Source organism: Hippoglossus stenolepis, chromosome 5, assembly GCF_022539355.2.
Source record: "Hippoglossus stenolepis isolate QCI-W04-F060 chromosome 5, HSTE1.2, whole genome shotgun sequence".
In the NCBI taxonomy this organism is placed as follows: domain Eukaryota; kingdom Metazoa; phylum Chordata; class Actinopteri; order Pleuronectiformes; family Pleuronectidae; genus Hippoglossus; species Hippoglossus stenolepis.
The window spans coordinates 8615324-8636378 of NC_061487.1; the positions used below are offsets into that span (position 1 = coordinate 8615324).

Genomic DNA, 21055 nt, shown 5'->3' on the forward strand with positions numbered 1-21055 from the left:
CTCCCACCTAGACATGAGTCACTCGTCTATTTTAGGTATTCTGACTGCATCATACTGCTGATAAACCACTGAAATGCGCACTGAGCCATCTTGGCGCATAGATTGACTCGTGTTGCGCCAGATTTCTCTTAAACTCTCGCCTTTGCTGCAAAACACAAATTCAGGCTCCACGGTTAGAAAAAAACTACAATCCCCAACACAGTTTTCGATATTTTTTTTTTTAATCTCGCGAGATTTCCATCGAAGTAGTAAATTCCCCCTTTCCCAAACATTGAGGAGGGGGAGATGAGATGAGATGTGATTTGTGTATGTGTGTTACATAAGCGCAGAGACGGACATGCGGATTTCCATCGCTTTATTTCATTTTCATATCACATCGATTCAAAAATCACAGCAATACATACATAATCCAGTCGTGTTTACAGATGCCGGGTGTTTCAGCACAACCCACTGTCACGACTTTCTCCTCATGTGTGCGCTCTCAGTTCCCCACTCCGACCCAGAGAGAGGCTGTGCGCAATACACTCCAACGCTCCCCCCTGTGCCGCCATGCTCCCTCTCCCTGCCCCCCTCTCTCGTGCACACACACCTAAACTAAACATGAAATCCTGACAAACCGAGGCTGTGTGGCACTAAGCAAAGCCTGTCGTGTACTCAGCAGAGGGTAGAGAGTATGAAACTGAGTCCACATGCTGACAGTCGTCATGCAGCTGCTCAAATTCTCTGACACAAGTGGAGAGAGATGGAGGAGACCGGGGAAGGCAGCAGCAGCAACTTGTGCAACATTTGCAAACGGGATGAAAATGAAACTGATCACTGACCAGCCATTCAAAATAAGAATATATTCATAAAATGTCATCTGTCACAAAATAAAATGTAAACAAAGTCATTTTGATTTCTGGAATATCTTTACGCACACAATATTTTAAACTAATCTCCACTTTAATAAACATTTATCAAATTACAGGCTGTAATGTTGGCCGAGATTTTACACAGAAATATTTGTCACAATTTTCACATTGAAAAAGCAAATACACAACATTTACAGTACAATGTAACACAGCCAGAAGAATTATGTTGGAGAGACAAACGTAGCCTCAAAGTGGGTATGAACTGATAACATTAAAGATGATTCATTTTTACATGACACACACACACACACACACACGCATTTGGTGAGTCCACCTTCACGTCGTGTCCTCGCAGCCCAGCAGCTGAAAACGATAGAGAAAATGTAGATTAAGTTTTAAGTTTTTCTGTGTAACCTGAGGAAGTGTACAAAATGCTCACTAAAGCATTCCTTTACACATCACCACTTATATTGCATTATTTTGTGGGCTAATATTTTGTGGTGGACTGCTTTTAAATGAAAATGTTCAGACTTTTACGTGGTCTGGTTCTACTTGCTTTTGCCACAACAATACTAGAAACGACAACCTCTGCTGTTGTCTCATTTCAGGTTTTTGTTTTGTGCTCTTGAAAAGTGTATTCAACCCTCCCAGTATTGATGGCCCTAAGCACACACACCACCTCCCCCAAATCCTACAACACAAAGCTTTTCTCACATAAAGTTTCTGCCCCCCCCCTCTCAACACACACACACACACACACACACACACACACACACACACACACACACACACACCCTCTCGCTCTACTTCACCATATCAGCGTCAACACTCGCCCCATTTTCCCCTTCACACACCCGAGTCCCACCGTCCACTTTGACACTGCAGTGACAAATTGTCCCGTCCATCATAGTTACTGACGACATCTTTGTCCATAAATTCCATAAGTTCAGTTTTTTTTTTTATCTCGTGTTTTCTATATGTTAATAATCATGAAACAAAAGTTTTTAAGGTGAACATATATTACTGGAATTTTGAAACGAAAAAATAGTCATTGTGCTGATAATTTCTCATCTCACAGAATAATAAACAAATTCACTGACTACCATCACTGATTTCAACAACGCTATTTTAAGAAAAACTATATATAAATGTAATATTTTGTAAGAATATTTTGTAGGGCAGACTTTGAATTGCACCGTTTTCTTTTAACTTAATTCTGTGCCTTTTGTGTGTCGCTGTCCACCTACGTGGTGCTGAAACGCGTATTTCAGCACCGCAGCAGTGGACAGCGACACCCAGAAACTAAGCCCCCTCAACATTAACACGTATGAAGCTTCTCATAAGTAAATGATCGACTTCTGCCCTGCACAGCGGTGTCAGCATCTGTATGAGCCTCAGACCCGGATCTGACAGAGACCAGCGAGCAGAGCTCTCCTGCCCTGTCCTTTACGGTCCACCCCACAGTCAATAGCCTTCTGTCAGTCTCTCGTTTGTTGTATGTTCACCATTAACGTCTGTGACACAACATGCACTTTTCTAAATAAAAATAAATATCCATCGAAGCATCCCATCAACTTCAAAGCAGCACATATACAGCCAAATTCCCAATTTGCACATTCAGAAGTTTGCCGTGACAGTCGCAATATCCAGGAGTAAAAACGAAGTAAATCTGCTCAAACTGAATAACAGTTAAGTCACACATAACCTTTCTCTTTTAGCTGTACTGAGTGACAGCTCCGATTTATCAAGTCCAAAGCATCATTACAAGTATTTGACAACCGCCTCCGATAATATAACAACAGGCATTTCTTTTACTCACCTACATTCCTGATTGATCCGAAAGAGGACAGCAGCTGCATCTGTGGAGACACACACACACACACACACACACACACACACACACACACACACACACACACACACACACACACACACACACACACACACACACACACACACACACACACATCTCCAAATGAGTCCCAATTTATTCTCTGCAAAAACATACAGTTCTCCTTTAACAAAGGATTATCTTATATTTTCATGTCTGTAACTTTTCAAAATGCCTTACAATGATAATGGAATCATTACACAGAATACCAGTGGTGACTACTATAATTCCATCAATAAAGCAGTTTAATAAACAAAAATGCAGCCTTTCAAATGTGTAAAGTGCTGGGAAATCCTCACTGGTAACTTTTATATTAATAATACTAAATGGGCAACAGAGAAATGACCCAGAGTAATATGTAAAATGAATAAGGATTTACGTGAAGTTTTTATTTATTTTTTAATTCAGCTGTAGGTCCTCATCACATGAGACTTTTCAGTTTTTTACTTAATTTATCACTGTGATTTGTTTTTGTATAAAATAAAACGTGAAATATTTAATATAATCACCTGTATGTGTGTTACATCCAGCCGAGTAGCCCTGTTAAGAGCAGGCACCCAAGTGGCTTCTGTCTCATCATCCTGTTTATCTGTTTATCATTTGAGGAAATAAATAAAGACATTACATAAAAAAAAACTTTAAACCGACCTGGTCACCCCCACACATGCACAAACACACACACACACACACACACATGAGACTGATAAACTCACACCCTTGTGGCTTGTTGGCGTAAGTGAGTGAGTGTATTTGTGTCAGATATTTCCCTCTACGTTTACATAAAATTTTGTTCCAGTGTAAGTGAGATTTCATCCTAATGCGACGTAAAGAGAATATGTACTTATATGCGTCACAAATTTATTTAGCCTATGTGTCTGAAAATCTACCACAGATTCATACACACTGTTCCATATTTTTCTTTTAGAATATAAGTATGTCACTGCTCGTACTGTCTCTCATTCTCATTCACTCTCTCTCTCTCTTTCTCTCTCTTTCTCACACACACACATACACACACACACACATACACATACATGCTCACAGACAGCCTCTCTCACATTTTGCTATAAACCAGGGAAATTACAAATCCAAACCACCACATGTCAGAGAGACATAATAATGTCTTAGGAAATTTAAAACAGCTTAAATTTAAAACAATGTGTTAAAATACTTAATTATATGGTGGTTTTACATACATGCTTAGTACTGCATCAAATTTACGATCACAAACTTTACTGTTTAACATTCTACATTTAATCTACAGTTTAATCTGGCTCATGTATGGGCATCTTTAAATGCATAATCTCCCCTCAGTAGTTACTGTGACAAATTGCTGGTCAAACCTCACTTCCAAGTCAGAAAACGTAGGCTTCTAACACGCTGGCACGCACGCACACACACACACACACACACACACACACACACACACACACACACACACACACACACACACACACACACTTCTGTTGTCTGATATGTCTTTAAATTAAAACAGATATATGGATATTAGTCTGTGAACATAATCTGTTTTAAACATGATGGATGTCTGGACAGGGTTTTACTGAAGCAGTTTTCAAAGTCGTCACACAGAAAAACCTGTCATCAAGCTCATCTCATCTGAATTTCATAAATATATGTTTCAAATTAAATTTCTTTTTCTGAATGAACAAACATTTGTGGGTGGGGGCACATGATATTACATTTTTTTTGCCATCAAAATAATCATATGTAAAGATGCCAGTTTATTAAACCTAACTAACTAAGTATTGCAGTCTAATACAACAGTGCTGCAGTAAATGCTCTTTCATTTAGGCTTCAATGTTCAGTGTTTGTTGAAACTGTTGTGGATGAGTTGATTCAACTTTATAATATTTTATAGAACATAGTTTGTGCTGCTGTTGAATTGTATTGTATCATTATGAGAGGTGTTTATTTTATTTTGTCCACACTGTTTATAGGAATGACGTTTGGCTAAATAATTAAATCACCAGGACAAATTACAATCTTCAAATTTTTGAATCATCATCACTGTAATAGTTTTGATTCAATTCATGTAAAGAGGTTTAATTGCAGGTCAGTTCAATTCAACTGACCTGCATGTACCTAATAAACTGGTCTAAGCAACCGGCAGCTTTAATGCAGAAATCCTGACACTGCTACAGGCTGTAGAAAACATAGTCAGATAAACTCTTTTCATTCATATTTGTACAAATTTTAGGAGCAATAATCAATATTCTAGGGTAAAGATTTACCCAGCTGTTGTATGTTATGATGAGGGGACTACATTGTAGTTAGGTTTACTAATCATTCAGAAAAGAGGTCCTTTATCAGGTTTTCTTTAAATCACAAAATGTACAACACAAAATTCTCTTATTCTGCTGCTTTCACATAGCAGCTGAATGGTTAAACTGTCAAATATACTTACAAGGGTTAAAAAGTTGTTTAAACCAGTTAAAATGTTTCTGCTCCTCCTTTATTCCTGTCTTCAATAACAAATCAGTGTAACACAGATGATAACCTTCATTTAACATATTGAGACAGATAAGATAGAGCCTATAGTTTTGGAAATTTCAAGTCATGTTCACTTTTGTATTTACCTGAGAAGCGTCTAACTATCACATGAAATTTGGTTTTAGTTTAAAACCGTTGTAAATTGATTTTCAGTGAGAAATGTTTGAAGAGTTGAATGCTTGAGGGATGAATTCCTTTTGTTTTCATGTGAAATGATGAACATTTATTTTCAATATTCATAAATGAGCAAATAAGTCACACATTTACCTTCCCAGACGTTTCCTGGATCTCAGTGCAGTTTCCACTTTCTCCCCTCTTACGATCATCATTTCAGCTCTGTGAATAGACAACAAATACATTTTTAGCAAAGAGTACACACTTGTTTTTAATGCATGCATGAGCAATACCAGAAAAAAGCTTGTAACAAATAAGCTGTCATTAAAAGTACAGACAGTTGTGTCTGTAATTAACAGACAGTCGGTGTAAGTGCAGGTAACAAGGTGAGGACTCCTCTGTGGGACAGGACACAACCTGTCAACCCCTCCTATTCAACCCCCCTGGCCCACATGGCAGACTGCTCACAGTTCTCCTCTTTGGGCAAGACTGATTCTGCATCTGCTGCCGCGTTAGGGTGAAACACACACACACTTGCACAAAAGTAAATCCACGAGAAAAAAAAAATATATATATATATATATAAACATACAGTGTATGTTAAAAACTAACTGTGTTAAACATCCACACACACACCCACAAAAAAAGTGATGTCGCAGAAATCGTGAGTCGACACACATCTACACACACACAGACAACTGTCTTGTTGGGTATCTTATTACTCTCAAATACATAAAAATCCTCACACACAACAATGGTACATTAAATGAAACAGTACTTATCTACAACTAACAGTCAGTGACACTCACGACAGCTGATGCGTAGCACAATGAAAACGTGCACTTTGTATTTATCTTAACTGCACTACACACTGGTATTGATGCACGTTATTATGCACCACACCTGACCTAACTACCACTGTAAAACCAGTTCACTCCTTCCTTTTTATCTATGTATCATCACATTATGTTTAGAAGTGTTTAAATTGATTCAGTCAGACATTTTTTCATACAACTATAATTTTAGTGTGTCTCATTAATCTAATATATTGTCTCAATAATTTGAGTCATGAATTATGGTCATATACAGTATATAAGCCCCCCAAAAAGATGATGCATGATTTTGGATGGTAGTGGTGTTTTTATTTTATTTTCCTCTTTTGTTGAATTTTCTTTTATTTCATTTATTTTACTGCTACTTGGCTATGTACGTATTTAAATGTGATGCATGTTTAGTTTTCCCATACTGAAATGTATTCTATGAACAAAGGGAATCACTACATGCATTACATTTCTACAAATACAAAGTTGGATAATCTGTGAGTTTTCCTCAGCCTATAATTTCCCAATTCTGTCGCGTGAATTTGGACATCAGTTGTGAGAGTTTGAAATCTGCCTCTTTAACGCAAGCTTTCTGCTGCTGCTCTGCCTCTCTGGAGCTCTGTGCCTTCAGCTGTACAGTCAGCCATTTTCTGTCAGACATGAGGAGACTTCACTGAGGCTGCACTGCCTCTGAATGCAGGGCTTTAAATAACACAACACACACCAGACATGTGGAGAGAAAACACATGTGAACTACGATATAAACACCCTGTATCTGTCAGTGATCCCTGAGCTGGAGCCCTCACATGCCTGACTACATTGGTCTCAACAAAATGGCGGACGTGCATCTTCAAGGATAACCATACATATCAGTTTAAATAAGCCTCACTTCACCTGTGTTTGTAGCTCATGTTTTTTAGCTGTGGGCGGCTGAACAGATTTAAAGCATCGTTTTGTTTTTGGTGCATTGGGGAATTATTTCAGTCACACAAAGAAGAACACTGGATATTTAAAATGGCCTCTGTCTCACAACAGCTGTGAGGTAAGATTTTAAAAACGTATCAGGAGAAGAATTCAACTTTTCCCCCCTGAAGATTTGACTTTCTGGAATTTAATGCTTTAATATTTGAGAAAATCTACCTTTTTTTACATTAATAAAATTGTCAAAAGGTTTTGTGCAAAGTAGCTGTTGAGCAGGTGAGCACACAGCCTGTCAGTGTCATCTCCCTTAAATATGATGAAGGTTTTGAAACGATCTTACTAAACAAACATTAAAGCCATTTAAAATGTCACCAGTGAAAGTCTCAATCGAAGGTTTTTGTTTCCTATGGTGATAAATCGTCCTTGTTGAATGACTAGATAAACATGAACAGGAGACACTGATATTTGAAATTCTTGGCATTAAACTAATTACATTTAAAGTAAATAAAGCTAATCAGTCTCTGCCTTTAAAAACACCAATGAAATGAGGGTATTGAATCAGACCTATTAGAATTTAAGTCTATGTTTATGTCCAAGCTGATTTAATGTGTGCCATAATGGTAAAGTTAAGATTTCTTTAAGGTTTTGTACAAAAAATCCTCACAATTAGAAAGGTTTGACGTGTCCATGGCTAATGCCTCCGAATATTTATGCAGCAAAATACTCTCTTAGCTGAAATTAAAGTACATGTAAACATTAGCTACAGGCTTTAATTTATGAATCACAATATGAAGCTGAGAAAGAAACTGGTGACAATCTCAGTGAAACAGTGTCATTTAAATTGTTCTCAACCACTTAAGAATGACATGAAACTACATAGTATTTTTCCAAATCAGGGGCCATAAAGGGGCCAATTATATGTCCAACATTCATTCACAATTCCTGATTCATTAAGCTGCACATTTAAGTAGTTTACAGCTCTATACTATTATTGAATTTGTTTTAAATTTGTTGCACATTGTGTTTCTCAAAAAAGCTAAGAAAATAACAAATTGTCATATGTTTTGTTGTATTGTTAGCAAGTGACATGTAATGTAATGTACTGTTAAGACTAACTGTATTGCCTTTATTATTCCTAATGTTTTATTTCATTATGTTATAGTATACTTTGTGAGAATAAATGACAACAAAAAACAGTATCTAGAAGAAAGAAAAAAGTTGTATTAATGTCGGGATGAGCTCAGTTACATTGCGATAAAGGAATTTGGTTTTAATTAGGATGTAGGATTCTTTTCTTGCTTTTGTTCTTTCATTAGTTATTGACCATCATTATGATCTGTGTGACAGATTAAAAGCTTTTCATTCATTACTTCATGGAAGTTTGGTCACTCTGCTATAATTTCTTTTCTTTTCTTTCCTGTTTGTACCTGACTCCTGTTCAACATCAAGAACATTATAACAGTTGTGAGTTCAGACTCTGGCAGACAGTGCCGCACCGCTCTGATAATATTCCTGTTATTGTGGAAAGACCACAGAGGGACATATGTGCAGTGTTCTGCTAATTTTCCAAATTTCAACTCAAACCAAATGGAGATATTTGTGTTTTATATTTTCAATTAAAACTAGTTGTTGAAAACATTTGAAATAGATAAATCATTCCCCAGAACAATCTATAAAACCTTCCATCTGGATCTTTGCTTTAGAATCTTTGACACCTCTCTAATATAAAGATAAAAAGAAGGTTTCTAGTAAAAAAGTGCACATGACCTTGACAATGTGGCAGAGTGAAGGGTCTGTGTGTTGCGGAATCCCAGGGTGGTGTCAGGGCCAGTGAGTATTTGGTATTAGTATTAGATTGTTGCTGTCATCACATGAAAACTCTTAAGTACTAATTCAAACTGTTGTGAATGTTTTATCCCAGTTGCTGTTTTTACAAATGCCTTTTTGGGGCTGAGAAACGTCTATGACCTTTATGCTTATGTGCTTATGAAACAAGTTCTGAGCAGATTGCATAAACAAAAAAAATTGCACCATTTTCGGGGTTAAAAACAAATGTGCATTTCTATTTTTCCTGGAAAGAAGACGTCCTGCAGTTTTCTCTGCAATTTCCTCTGAAAGCAGCTCTTACTTTAACATATCAGAACTCAGATACTCAGACCTGCTCTTTTCCACATGAAAACAAAGAAAAAGTGAGATGAAGGAAAACAGGAGCAAATCAACATTTGTTGTACCTGTGTCTATAAAACATTATCTTAAACATATAATATTTGGATTTTGTATTCTCAAATGAAAAAAGTTATGGAACAGCTGTGAGACTTATAACTGTTTCTATAATATCTATTCAAGCTTCCTCATTGATTTTTAAAACTGAACACAAACATATGTCAAATTCATTCCACAACTTCATACCTCCATGATTGTTGGTGTGAAGAGGATAACATGATCTAAAGACAGGAAACGTTAAAACTCCCTGATACTAAGAGATGATAAATTAAAGTAAAGTAAAAATAAATATAGTAAATAATCAGAAATCTTCCTTTGTAGGTGTAAAGTATGTTTTAAGATGAGCTCATTTGTAAACATTCCTTCAAGTTAATGTTAAATTGTCATTGAAATCATGTTCTTGTCTTGTCTGGGAATTTAAAATGTGTTTTCGAAAAAAAGTGACAAGACAATAACACAGACATTTTTGCATCACTTTCTTTTTCAAATCTGGAGATGTTAAATTATGAAGTCAGAACAAAATCAGCAGCAGTTGACATGACTCACGTGTGTCAGTTAAAATTGCAGAACAGACTCGAGATAAACCATGAACTAGTCACTATTATATTTCAACATGTTAAGACTGTAAATGTATCGACTTTATTATTCATATTGTTTTATTTCATAATACTATAGTATTTTTGTGTGAGAATTAATGAGCACATAACAGACATACAATCTTTTCCAAAGGCTTAATCCCATCAGGATTCTCTGTGTTGTTGCATTTAGATATATTCTGGGAAAAAATCAGTGTCACTGGTCAATGAAATAATAATTCCTTCAAACAAACATATTTGATAATCTGCTGGAATCATTTCCAGGTTGGACAAAACATTTTTCTTATATTATTTATCTTTAAAATGTTCCTGTTCACGAACTGCCAAAATGTGTGATTAAAAACATACGTTTATTTATTCTAACTCTTGGTAATGATTGGAGGTGTTTTGCTGTCAAAGAAATCTCATAATTTAACATTATTTGTGTTAAATCATCTTAATAAAATGTATGTCTGCATGTGCTTCTGATTTCATTAACAGCCGACTGGCAGGATTACATTTAATAAGTGGTGTACATGAACACTTCAAATAAGAGAAGGGAGCTAAAAAGTTTAAAACAACTCAAAAAGAAAAGCAAGTCCCTCAGTGAACTAAACTGTTCTGTTCTGCTTGTTTTTAACCATTAAGGACTGAAAGAAAATTGTAACTACAGGTTCACTTAGTACACTTCACACACTTAGTCCCCTTTGCTTGATTTTCTTATTCAACCTTTAAATAGTCAAGTCAAGCTCTTGTAAAATGCTGTTTTCATGCAAATAATACACAGAGAAATCTGGCTTGATATGTGTATAAAGAAAAAAATCATATAAAGACAATAAATGAATAGTGTGTGTGTGTGTGTTAGTGTGTGTGTGTGTGTGTGTGTGAGAGAGAGAGGTTTAAAAGGGACCAAGATAGAATAGAAAGTGTGAGAGTGATTCATCAAGTGTCAGCATGAGTGCGTCAGCATACGAGTGACAATTTGGTTGTGAAATTGTGTATTCCTGACATAAGTGTGTGTATGTGTGTGTGTGTGTGAGTTTGTATCACAGTTATGTTGTCTTCATTAAAATAACTGAAGGTACAACATTAATAGAATGGCTTCATAGTTTGAACTGACTAAATTAGAAGTTATCAATAGTTTTGAGCTCCTAGAACTTTAAGTTATCAGTTCTGCACTTTACTTTTACTTGAACGTGTGTGTGTGTGTGTGTGTGTGTGTGTGTGTGTGTGTGTGTGTGTGTGTGTGTGTGTGTGTGTGTGTGTTATATCAACTGTATGCTGTGATGTTTCATAATATACATCTACGGCCACAGAAGCAGCCCATTCAGCTGTGTCGCTGTGTGAACATGGGCTAAGTGTGTGTGTTTTTTATGCGTTTATTGTCTTGTGGGTGTTTGTATGTATTTGTGCTGGTGCCTTACGTCAGGAGCCAGTATAATTGACCTTAAATTTTAAAAAGATAACACAAACACTCTCTCTCTTTGTTTGATTGTGGACACACTGCTTCCCCATTCTCCTCTATATATCTATACAAGGCCTCCTGAATAAAGGTTGTGGAAGCTTAACATATTTCACTTTACTAACTAGAGAGTTATATGTGTGTAAGGAAACCTCCCAGGAGTATGTTTGGAAACAGAATGGACTTCCGAAACCTTCCGAAATACTGTTACTGTTCAAATGTAACGATGTGATTTTTGATGGTGCTGCAATGTGTGGAATGTCCCTTTAAATTGAGCTGAGTAAACACGTGCACATACACACATCATCCATCCATCCATTATCTATACTGCTTATCCTTTAAGGGTCACAGGGGGAACTGGAGCCAATCCCAGCTGACATTGGGCAAGAGGCGGGGTACACCCTGGACAGGTCGCCATCATATCATATAGAGACAAACAACTATTCACTCACACATTCACATCTACAGACAATTTAGAGTCTCCAATTAACCTAATCCGAATCTACATGTGTGTGGAAACTGGAGTAACCTGGGAAAACCCACGCAAACACAAGGAGGACATGCAAACTCCACACAGAAAGACCCTGGCTGGTACAGGCGAGAGTACTAACCCTTGCACCACTGTGCTGCCACATACAATTTATCTATCTTCAAATAGTTCATAAAACTACTGAGTGGGATAAATTATGTATAAATGATAAAAGACTGAGATGTGTGTAAACAGTTGGATATGTTCACAATGTTTGTGGACAAGTTAAGGGGAAGTTTCCTTTAGTAGTAACAAAATAATCAGACAAACCCCTCAGCAGGTAATGACAGCGTGATCTGATTGGAAATCTAGACCAGGCAGAGTTTGCTTTAGTCATTGAATGATAGAGCTAGTCTGTATTAATTATTAACACAAAGGTTTGAGCCAAAGAATCCAGGCAAGAAATGACACCACAAACCGGCAACACTTCTCATTGTCACCAAGTAAAGGAGAAGGCATCCATAAGAGCATTTCATTATCCACACAGCAGACGACATGTGACAGCAATACTGGAAAACATCTATCTACTCTGTATCTAGTAAGATAAACAGTCTGGCTTCGTGACAGAGAACTTAATTTATACTTCATTTAACAAGAAAGAAATCCACGACGCACATAGTTTACATCTAATGATAAAGAGAGGGGGCGCCTCAGTTTTTAGTTTCCCCTGTGAAATAAAATAATTAAGTTGAATAATAAAATAAAATAAAGTTAAATAATAAGTAAGTTACAGTGGGAGAAAAGTGGGAAAACCTTGTGTGTTTTTGAAAACACGTTATTATGGGAGACTTACAACAATGGTGTTTTTACTGAGTGCACTTTAGCTTTCACAACACCACATTCCGAAAGAGACAATGTAACACAGACTAGTTTCCCACTGAATGAGCTAATAGCTAAGAAGCTAAAACCTTTCATGAGAAGAATTTGCAAGGGAGCCTTGTTGTCGCTGTGGATCTGCGAGAACCAGACAAGGTTAAATTGTTTTTAAGACATCATCATCACTACCATCTGACATCAGACGACGCACCAAAGTGAAGCTGTTCTTCTGATGATATATGTTCAGTTATTTAATAAGGCCTGCAAAGGATACTGTCACCCTTGGAAAGGCCCTTTATAGGAAAAAAGGGTCCCCACCCCGATATATCACAAAGATGATCAGTAAGTTTGAGGAATTTTGGAATTGGAAATATTCAATGAGTAAGAATAAAAATCTTTGATAATTTGTCATATGTGACACCTCAGTCTTACCTGCAGTCATGGTAAGAACACACTTAAACTCATTTAAACGAATTTAGTAATTTATGTGAGACCAACATATAATGAATACCTTGTTATCTGTGCATATTATCAACTTTTAAAAGCTCTAAAATTATGATAAAACACAAGAAAGGATCATACAGTCTAAGTACGTGCTTGCAATTTAAATCTTTTTTTTTTTTCGTTTTGACTTCCAAACTGGTCCACACCCACACAAACAAATGAAGGAACAATACATTTCACATTCAAAGATCTAGAGTTAGAATTGAACATGGAGTTAAAGGTGTAAAATATTTCATTGGATAAAATATCTACTTGGTGGAACAAGATGGTGGAGAAAGATGTGCTTTAATTTTTGGGTTTAATTTTTGGGTTAAAAAATTGGGTCCAGGGTTTTTCTCAGTCTCTCTTTTAAGCCTCCTTTGTACTTTTATTGTGAAATGTCCACATGTCTGCAATGAAAAAGGCCTTTTGTCTCAGGACACACAACCATTGAAGATTACCTCTATATTAAACATATACTATTGACGGAATTTACACATTTGAACTGAACACAGTTGACTTTGTAAAGACAGACGCTATGACGGAGCTTCATCAGACTACCTGCGTTCATATTTTATATGGTTTCATCAATTCAATTTATCAGACGTAACATTTCTGCTTGAAATGTCAACAATATCTCAATTTAACTCACACCAGTTACATTAGACACATTAATGAACAGAAAACACCGGATATGACTCCAGTTGAATTTGACTGGTGACTTTTATTTTGTAGACATGTACAAAGTACAACAACTAATTTTGGGAGCATGTCTTTGAACTATTACTTTGTCAAACACAGCAAAATTTATGGATTTTGTTCATTTTACTCATTTTGTCTCCTGCTCTTGATGTTGTGCATCACTACAAAAAACATCTTTGTGTCACAATTCAAACATAATTGGTTTTGAATAAACAAATGTAATAATAGGGGTGTTTTGCAAGGCAGAGGAGTTGAAGCAAGTGCTTAATTATGATTGTTTGATCACATTGGAGGCTAGAGAGGGTGTGTGTGTTTCATCAAGCCTCCCATCTTACATGTATAAATGAGTTTCTGTGGGGGAAGTGTGGATGTACCTAAATCCTGTGGCGCAAGAGAAGGGGAGACTGAGGAGGAGAAACTGAAGAGGAAGGAGGCAAAAGAAGGAGGCGGGAGAGCGGACGTCATCAGACGTGTTTCAGTCAGTCAGGATTTCCCCTCCATCAATCCTCACCTCGGGCCCCTGAGAGAGACGGAGTGAATGAGAGAGGACGATAAAGATGGAGAGAGAGGTAGAGAAAGAAAGAAATCACAAGTGAGACAGGAGGAGAGACAAGGGATTAGGATGAAAATGCAGAAAAAAGAGGAGAAAATCAAGAGGAACAAAGAGCAAGAAATTATACAAAATATTAAAGCAAGAAGGTTTGTGTTAAGACAAAGAATCAGATGAGAGTTGCAGGTATAGTATTAGTGCATGTAACAATATGAAATTATACATGACACCCCCTATTTTACCTCCACCAAGGAGGTTATGTTTTCACCCTGTCTGTTTGTTTGTTTGTTGGTTTGTTTGTAAGTAAGATCCGGATCAGGAGGCGGATTCTGCATTTTTTTTTTCATTTTCATTTTTTGTTGGTAGTGGAGTCTATTTCAGCACAATTTCAAATGTTCACTTTACACCACTGTCACCTTATATTTATCTAATTTATTAACTTTGGTTAATCAACCTTTTAACAATAATAAAGAGAAAGAAGGAAAACACACACACAGACACACACACATACAGACACATAGATTTTGACTTAAGCAATATTAGGCAAATGACAAAAAATTCCTTGACCTTTCTGACTAGGAAACAAAAAACAAAGGAATGTGTCGATGAACAGTTTTTGTGTCGTGTGTGTGAGTGTGTGTGTGCCTGCATGCACGTGTGTGTCTCATCTTGTGTGCAGGCCTACAGCTCGGGTGTATAAAACGTTGCTCAGCTAAAAATAAATAAAATGCTCCAGAGAGGAGCGAAAAGCATTGTGAGCTCTGAGTCACGACCAGGAGTGGTGGTGACGATCCACTCCCCCCACACACACACACACACACACACACACACACACACACACACACACACACACACACACACACACACACACTCAATCATAACTTTTCTCCACCATTCAAATGGTGAGAGGGAGAGTACAATCCAGTTCTCAATGCAACAAGACCAAGACCTACAGAAACTCCACAAGACCCTCCTCAACATGCACGCACACAAAACACAGTGAGGACATATAGTCTCAATACAAACAGATTATCATAATATGCAGAAAGGGTCTTAAAATATAACAAAAATAGCATAAACAGAAAAGCTTTCCTACATGTGGACCTGAGAAGTCCAAGTGAAACTTACACAACTTATATACGATTTAATGATTCATGAAATATTTATATTAATATACAAATATGTCATCAAGAATGGATCAGCTGTCTTCCACAAAAAAACTATGTGATATCAGAACTTTGGTGGGTCTACTCCCCAACAACATGTCCTTTTAATGGACTCAATTCCATGGGAAACATTTGTGTATAATAGAAATTTGAGAGAATGTCTCCTTTTCTTCAAATATCTGGGGGTTTCTCCAGAGTAACATTTCTATCTCCTCCTCCACCAGCTACAGTCTGACAAATTAAATAGATTAAATAAAAATAAAGATTTGTCACATTCAACTAAAGACAGACATTATGGCAAGTAAAGTTATTTCATGTCGATATGGAAAACGTTAGTCCCTTCTTAAAGAGACCACTTTATTCAGTGACCATTTGAACAAATGTCTTTTTTTGCATAAACAGTACGATAATTGCACGTAGTAAAGCACATACCACCACTCAGGCCCAACAGTCCCTTTAAATCAATCAAGCTGCAACAAATTTCACACACTCATAGATACTGTATCAATCCCTTAAATGTACCTGATTTTTTTTATCAAGATCCATGTATTATTCCCTGGGAAATCAGTGAAAACGTGAATGTTTTACAATGTTAAAGAAAGTGATGACCAAACATTCCTGGATCCGCCCCCTGATCCAGATCCATATCATGACCTATTAGGTTCTTCCCTAATCCAAACTGCATCCTTCCACCAGGGTTCATAGTCATCTATGTGGTAGTGATCTTGCTTACAAACAAACCAACAAATAAACCAGTGTACAGGGGTGAAAACATAACCTTTGACCGTAGTCCTGAAAATGGCCCCAGATTTAAATCAGTACATCTCTGACTGTCTCTGTTTCAGTTGGGCAGCGTATATATTTACAATTCTTTTTCAGATTAGTTGTGTATAAATGAATAAAATCTAAAATATTCACATTTATAAAATATTTTTTAGACCCTCAGGGGACATTTGCTGCATTCCATTGAAAAGACACTGCATTATTGTAACCAACAAAACTAATGTGTACACAAATACTACATATGCTTGATGTTGCACATAGAATATGGCTATGTGAAATTTTGATTACATCAGCCATTAGTGACGTTATACACAGGGAAGTAAAGACAGAAACTTTGCATGTATAAATCATTTCATACGTCACTATGATCTTTAATTCCACTTTATCATTTGTGGGGGAGGAGCCAGTGTTTCCCACTGATGCTGTAGCAGCAATAATTCATTAAAGTTCTATCTCCATGTCACAACACAGTGTATTTTGTGACAGATGCACTATTTTACTTACCTATGAAAACAATAGGCCACTACCTCATAGTCCTATGGACCTTAATGAAGTAAATGAGGGCGTTTTCACACCAGAAAGCCCGAACCAAGGTTCATGTCTTTGTTACATTGTTGACATTTGATCTGGTTAGTTTTAGATTTCACATTAAAATTCAGGGAGCAGAATAAGACTTTGGTATCACATGCGTACATCTTGTTGTCATCACCTACGTTGGCTGCATCTATCTAAACTTGACATTGATTTGTTCGTAGACTGGCGTGTGTCTGATGTCTGTTGTCAATTCAACTATTACATTTGCTAACTTTTTTAGATAAAGTTCATAGAAAAAAGTTGTCTGTCCGTTGAATAGAGAAAATGAATGGAAAAGTTCACTTTGTTAATTTTGTTGCCACTGTAATATCTTTATAGGATTACTACCAGTAAAATAAACGTCGCTGTCATTCAAACATTAAATCATTACAGTCAAAGACTACAAACAATCCTGTGAGCAGCTTACACTTCTTTCCTTCTATTGTTCAATGCTATTTCAACTTCTTGCCATTTGTCCATAAGTCCTTACTATCCAAAACAACGTTTTCACACTGCAAACAAACTGAATCACGGTTCAGTTGATCCAGACTGAGACCACCGCTTTTGATCGAACTAAATTTTGCTCCAAGGCCCCTTCACACCTGTTACTTTAGTTCAGACTAAACTGAAAAGTCTGAAGATCCACACATCGAACATGGTAGGTGTGAAAGTGCTTACAAAAAGTCCACTCTGAATCAGTGCTGGAGAATTTCACTGCTAAATATGATATGGTTCAATTACTTTATTTATTCTTTCAAATGTTAACCCTGGTGCATCTCAACTGTCAAGTTTTAAGAGGAGGGTAAACCTGTTCCTGTTTCTGTGTACGAGTTAAATGTTTTCACCAAAGGAAGCTTGTTTTAACAACTCACTGGGGACAAAAGGCAAAAACTTCACCATAGGCTTTTAAAAGTGATCCTTGAAACTTTCACTTTGCTCATTATGGTCTTTATCTGGACACATGTCATTTCAGTTGGGTCGTGCAGTTTGAGCACATGGCTGACATGGTGGGAAAAGCCCCAACACAATACTGCAACAGTAGCATTTAACTTAGTTGTTAGTTACAGAATTGATTATAGATTGCTCGAGTGATAGCTTGCTCCTACGCATGCGAAGAGTTCATTGTAAAATGTAGAATTTAACTTCACAACAGCTGTTAGCAAAGACAACAGGGTCAGCAACACTTCTGAAAGAGGGTCGTGGGATAGGACGCTGATGAATCGTGGAGGTTTCATCATGACTGGAAAGACCGAATTAGAGTTTTGAGTGTCTTTGTTATTGTTTCCAAACATCCCTGTTTCTGCCTGTCCAGACCAAAATGCTTTCCTGGAGTTTTCATACAAAAACAGGGCCAAAAGCTTTTTCAAACTTAAAATTGTCAACGGCTCTAAAGCTCTGGAGTAGTGTGGACAGGAGGCGTATCTGTAGCAACGTTTTCAAACGATGATGTAGTAGTGTGAATGAAGCCTTAGAAAATCCTAGATCTGCCAATGCTGCAGAGCTTGTCAGAGGTCACACTGTGGCTGCACATAGACGACTGAGATATATCAGGCTCTGACTATACAGGTGATACTTAAATTTCATTATATAAGTTGAGCTTTAGATAAATGTAGACTTTTCCCAGCCTTTTCCTTTATGATCACATTTATCACCACGAGAAAGAAAATTAAATGTTTAGTTGTGGCTGGTATGGTAGATCACATATATCTTAAACACTAAAAAAAACCAAATGGATGGTTGATTGTGTAACGTTATGGTCCACCTACACACACCAACAATGCCCGTCTCCTTCTACAGCACAAAAACTAAATGCAAATGAAACAAACAACCCCCCACACACACACACACACACAAACAATTAATGCTCAAATGTGATCTTAACACGACTTCAATTCAACATAGAGGCTTGACGTGGTGGACTGGTGAAATGTGCTGTCACATACAGCGCTTTTGGGCGAAACAGAATAGTTGAACGTTAAGTCTGCTTTTTCCACTGGGGTGAAGACCAGGGCAAACATTGATTCCCTCGCAAAAAAAAATTAAGTAATAATTGTATGGGAAGAAATTGCTACTGCATTTCAAATTATGTTTTGCTCATGGAAAAAAAAAAATCTATCTCTGATATCTCTCTTACCACTTATGCCTCTAAATGATAAATTTAAGGAAAAAGTCAACCACATAAATTTTGGTTGCGTCAACATGTGCAGATGTGAAAAACGTCTGTAAAGCCACACTCTGATCTCAGCTGAGGAACACATAGATGCTGCTCTGGATATACCTTTAAGATAAATTCATAAATAAATCTAAATAAAAATGCATGAATAAATATTATCTATATTTGTGATAACACATTATAAATCAATGTATACTGTGTGTGCTGAATTGTTAGCGCAGAGTTGTTCGTAACTCTGACTTTTTGCATCCTGCGGCTTCAAAGCCCGTTGGTCTCAGTTTTAACCGTGATGTCATCTCCCTATAAATAGCTTTGGACTGGCAGCTTGTTGTGAACAAGAGGGAAAGATTGTCGCTGGGTATTTAGGCACATGCTGTGATTTGTCATACACAGGTGGGGGTGACGTCAGGCTAGAAAACGCTCTCTTAACACTTTGTTTCAGGTAAAACATACTGCGTGATATACTTTAGATGGTATGAGGGAAAATAAAAAGTCCAATAAATGCTGTAATTCACAGTAATTATTGATGTGGTATATTTAGAGCTGTATAGGCAGTTAAATAATCAAACGTCATGAGACAACATAATGGAAGCTTAATGATTAGATTACGGGTATATCCTCTAACCACCGTGTTACTGTGCTTTCACCTGTACTCAGTCTAAGCAGTGTTTAAATGTATGAGTTAAAGCAGCCGTAAACAGTATAATATTTCACAACAGATACATGATTCCAGAGTGTTAACATCACGTCAGCAGCTTAAACTGTAGGACACAAACACACACCAATTCCCTCAGTTTGATTGAGAATCATAGTGATTTGATGTTAGAAATATTCTGAGCGCAGTTCACAAGAGGGAAGCAACAACGTGAGCATCCCGTTCACTGAAGTGATACAAGAAAGGAAAATTAGGCCCTGCACCAAAATAAACAAACCAAACAGCCTACAGACAAAATAGTGTGGCTTTGTGCTGCGACTTAATACAAACACAAGAAAATGAGGACTCTACTTCGCCAGGTATTTTATGTACAGTTAAAGGGTTAATTCACCAAACATCCCATTAAACATTTTTTCATAGTGGTTTCTCACTGAGTAGATATTTTTGATTGTATCTGTCCAGGTTTTGACATCCGCTCTGAGATTTCTGCCACTGGTGTTTAGTTTACAGCATTAGGAAAAAAAATGATTTTTCAAAATTTAACAGCAATGTTACTTTGGAAAATAAACAGACTGCACTATTAACAGTTTTCATTGGATCCACTTTCTACTGAAGGAATAATCCCAGAGACATCTGTTGACAGTGTGTGTGGTGGATTATCCTGATGAATGGGGACACTCTCTATGTAAAATTGTCAATGCTCTGAACAAAACAAAAGGAAATTTCAGTTGTGGTCAGTTATTTTGATTATTTTGAACACAATGATTATTCATACGTACCTCAAGTGTATCGTAGACATGCAGATTGTTTGGGTTTTGAAATTTTCATCTCTGATATTTTTGCCTCAATTCAAATACAGTGGAGGTAAATGGAATTTTCTTTGTTGTGCTCAGAGCATTGACATTTTTACATTGTCATTGTGTTTGGTGGATTATCCTGATGAATGGTGACACTGGTCATTTAAATTTAAAGAAAATCCCATTTTCCTCTATTGTATTTGGATGAAGGTAAATATATCAGGGATGGAAACTTAAAAACCAAAAAGATCTACATGTCCATAGCATACTTGGAATGTGTATGGAAATAGTGAATGGAAATAATTTAGCATAACTTTGGCTTTGATCATTTTCTGAACAGAAAGATATGACCCAACCCTGCTGTCATGACAATTTATATTTACTACGGGCTGTGGATTGAAAATTCAAATATGTGTTATGTTACAAAAATAAATGTTGTAGCCAACTGCTTTTTAACTA

The 21055-nt window shown here is 36.8% G+C and overlaps 1 long non-coding RNA gene across 6 annotated transcripts in view; it reads right to left on the reverse strand.

Annotated features, from left to right (window-relative positions):
* Nucleotides 1-340: 340 nt before the first annotated feature.
* Nucleotides 341-21055, reverse strand: part of LOC118109088 — a 34818-nt gene continuing 14103 nt past the window's right edge. For all 6 annotated transcript variants that reach the window (XR_004696792.2, XR_004696790.2, XR_004696789.2 and 3 more), the window contains exons 5-9: nucleotides 14274-14419; nucleotides 5521-5589; nucleotides 3252-3331; nucleotides 2671-2710; nucleotides 341-1214 (exon numbers count right to left, since the gene is read on the reverse strand). This is a non-coding gene — a long non-coding RNA (uncharacterized LOC118109088). The remainder of the gene's footprint in view (nucleotides 1215-2670; nucleotides 2711-3251; nucleotides 3332-5520; nucleotides 5590-14273; nucleotides 14420-21055) is intronic.